The sequence below is a fragment of the Bombina bombina genome, chromosome 6, assembly GCF_027579735.1.
Source record: "Bombina bombina isolate aBomBom1 chromosome 6, aBomBom1.pri, whole genome shotgun sequence".
NCBI lineage: Eukaryota > Metazoa > Chordata > Amphibia > Anura > Bombinatoridae > Bombina > Bombina bombina.
Window position 1 is genome coordinate 887,552,255 of NC_069504.1, and position 3,943 is coordinate 887,556,197.

Sequence of the window (3,943 nt, forward strand, 5' to 3'; positions counted from 1 at the left end):
TGTAGGAAAAAATAAAATATAGTTTAAGTTTCTAAGGATAATAAACTGTTTTATCTCAGCGTCTGCTATATCAGACATCCCAACCTACAAAAACTAATTTCAGGGAGGTGGCTAAACTGGCTACTGCGCCCCCCCCCCCCCCCCCCCCCCCCCCCCCCCCCCACACACACACACACACACACACACACACAGCCACCAAACATTATATTCCTCTCCCCATATAAAGAAACAGACAAAGCATTATTCTATACCTACAGCCTCTCCCAACTATACACAGGTTCTTGACAAGTCACATACAAAACCTAAGCATATTTATGTGAAACTGCCTGTAATACACACACACACAGTGAGCTAGCATATCTACAAATATAAACGAATAAAGATGATATAAAGAGAAGGTAGCGACTAGTTCCCATCTTGGTTAAACAGCCTGTGATGTCAAAGCAGTCACATGACACAGAAAGCTGATGTTTGAATGGCTCTGTGTGTAATGCACAGCTGATATAAAGAGGTTAACCACGTTTACGGGATATTGTATTTAATTTGCGGGCGTCAGTGAGATGCTATTACAATGCGGGAGAATCCCAGAAATTCTGGTAGAGTTTGGATGTCTGGCTATATAATGAACAACTAATACGATACAGATATATTCTATATGCTCTATCTATAGTATGTGTCACTTAAATTGAAGGGACATGACTATTTTTTTAACTAGCTCTTCCTGTGTTCACTAAAACATTTTGGTTTTCACGTTTCTGTACATGTTGTAACAGCTCTTATGCTCCAGAAAACAATTGATCCCTGCTGACAATTGTGGCATAAGCTTTCATTTCCTCATGGTTTCAACATCAATGTTAACAAATTCAATGAAGCTGCTTTACACCCAAAAAAAAAAACATTTTGTTACTAATTGCTGCCCTTTCATATATATGATAGACATGAATTTAATATCCTTTAAAAAGGGCATTATGTACATCTTGCTTTTGTGTAAACATTGTGCTTGCCCCACTCTACCTAGACCGGCCGAAAAACTAATTCTGTAACCTGAAAATCAAATAGCTGGTTTAGGCAATTAAGAGCATTTTGAAAACCCAAGTTACAGAATTTGTGTTTTGCCCTTTCTAAAGGAGTGTGGAACATAGCACAATTTTTCCACAAAAGCAAGCCATGTTCAATGTCCCTTTAAATTATTTTGCATCTATTTAAATAGATAAACTTTGGTCAATTCTTCCATAATCAAAACCTGTAAATATGTGAATTTTATCATTTGTAGAGAGATTAGTGAAGATTTCTGGAGGTTGATGGTAGTCTGTCAAGAAGGAGTAGAAGATAAGCCATTTGGATGATACTGTGGACCTTAGGAATTACTTTTTTGGTACACAGAGAGGTAGTGAAGGGATTTACGTTGGATAGCATGACTATATATGTTGTTTGAGGAAAAACATACAATTTTTTATTTTGAATAAAGACTAATATATTTCACAGGTTATTGCTCTTGCTCACATTTGTTTATCATGTTCCTCATTTCCTTACAATCCTCTTTCTTTTCTTTTAGGACATATACCCACTGTCCTGTTCTTAAACCTGTTTTCTCATCAGTCATCATCCTCTCCATTTTGTAATTTCATTGCAAACCCTGGCAATACTTTTGAGTTGACACTAGTTCCTGGACTTACCTGACGAAGTGCCTGTGTTGAGGCACAAAACGCATCGTTTTTTTGTGCTTTCTGCTGGTCTACAAAGACTGCTAAATATGTACATTTATAATTTTAAAATGAAGAAATAAAAAAAAAAATTTTTACCATTACTTTGTTCCTTGGTTTGAGTTACTGGAAGATTGTTTGTACCTGGACCAACCTAGACTTGATTCATACAATATACAAATAGCTTTTCAAAACTATCCCTCTTCCTATTTTCTCTTACAAACCTGAATTAATATTCTTTGGTAAACTACAGGTGACCCTCGTTTTACAACGGTTCAATTTACACCGTTTCAGAATAACCACCTTTTTTTCCAGTCATGTGACTGCTATTGAAAAGCATTGAGAAGCAGTGCATTTATTAAAATAGCCAGTAGGTGGAGCTGTCCGCTTGTGTTGCAGCAAAGCCAAGCAAGCTGAAATTAATCAGTTTAACCAGACCTGAGCTATCAAGCAGATTTCAAAGGAACAAGATCTTCCTGTCTATAAATCAGTCCAGATTGGAATGCATAGAAAGAACTGTTTGCAGAAAAATGCAAGTAAAGTCTGTGTTTTGTGTGTTATTTTATTAGGTTTATAATGCTGGTTAACAAATGTTTTTGTTCATTTAACTTAGTTTAATTATATATTCTGTGTTGTGTGATTATTTTATTAGGTTTATAATGCTGTTTAGCATTTAAAGTCTTCATTTCAAAGCTTTAATAATAATGTATTAGGTGTTACTTATGACAATTTTGAGAGGGGCCTGGAACCTATCTCCCTTACTTCCCATCGACTTACATTATAAACTGGGTTTCAATTTACAATGGTTTCGATTTACAACCATTCCTTCTGGAACCTAACCCCAACGTAAACTGAGGGCTACCTGTACTAAGAAGTTTCCTAGAACTAACTCATGCTTGTAAGTGATGTCTGAATCTCTAGAAAAGTGAAACCTATTTAGTTATCCCAGGATAATATCTAGAAATTCAGAATTAAGCACTGCTGTAACCTATGGTATGATTTTTTTTAGAAAAGCTTTGTCTTATGAGTATGAGAGTCTGTAGACAGTTTTCTGCCTGATGCACAGGACTGGCGTAACTATAATGTTGCAAAATGCAAACTGAGAATGTGTAGATTATTATTTAAATGGACAGTCTAGTCAGAATTAACCTTTCATGATTCAGATACAGCATGTAATTTTAAACAACTTTCCAATTAACTGTCTGTTATTATCAAATTTGATGTGTTCTCTTGGTTAGTTCAATGCTAAACCTAGGTAGGCACATATGCTAATTTCTAAGCCCTTGAAGGCTGCCACTTACCTAAATGAATTTTGGCAGTTTTTCACAGCTAGAGGGCGTTAGTTCATGCATGCCATACAGATAACATTGTGCGAGGAGTTACCTAGGAGTCAGCACTGATGGGCTAAAATGCAAGTCTTTCAAAATAACAAAAATAAGGGGGGCAGTCCGCAGAGGCTTAGATACAAGGTAATCACAGAGTAAAAAGTATATTAAAGGGACAGTCTACAATATATTTTTTTATTGTTTTAAAAGATAGATAATCCCTTTATTACAAATTCCCCAGTTTTGCATAAACAACACAGTTATATTAAAGGGACAGTCTAGTATAAATTAAACTTTCATTATTCAGATAGGACTTTTAATTTTAATCAACTTTCCAATTTACTTTTATCATCAAATTTGCTTTTTTCTCTTGGTATTCTTAGTTTAAACTAAACATGGGTAGGCTCATATGCTAATTTCTAAGCCTTTGAGGGCTGCCTCTTATCACATGCTTTTTAAATCTCTTTTCAACACAAAGAGACAGAAAGTACACGTGGGCTATATAGATAACACTATGTTCAGGCACAGGGGGGTTATTTAAGATTTAGCACAAATCAATGCTAAATTTAAGACGATAGATAATAAACAGTCACAGTCATGTGATCAGGGGGCTGGAAGAAGGTTCCCTAGATACAAGGTAATCACAGAGGTAAAAAGTATATTAATATAACCGTGTTGGTTATGCAAAACTGGGGAATGGGTAATAAAGGGATTATCTATCTTTTAAAACAATAACAATTCTATGGTAGACTGTCCCTTTAATACACTTTTTACCTCTGTGATTACCTTGTATCTAAGCATCTTCTGACAGCCCCCTGATCACATGACTTTGTATTTAGTATTGTGTTGTGCTAACTCTTAAATAACTCCCTGGGCGTGAACACATTGTTATCTATACACAAATTAACCCTATAT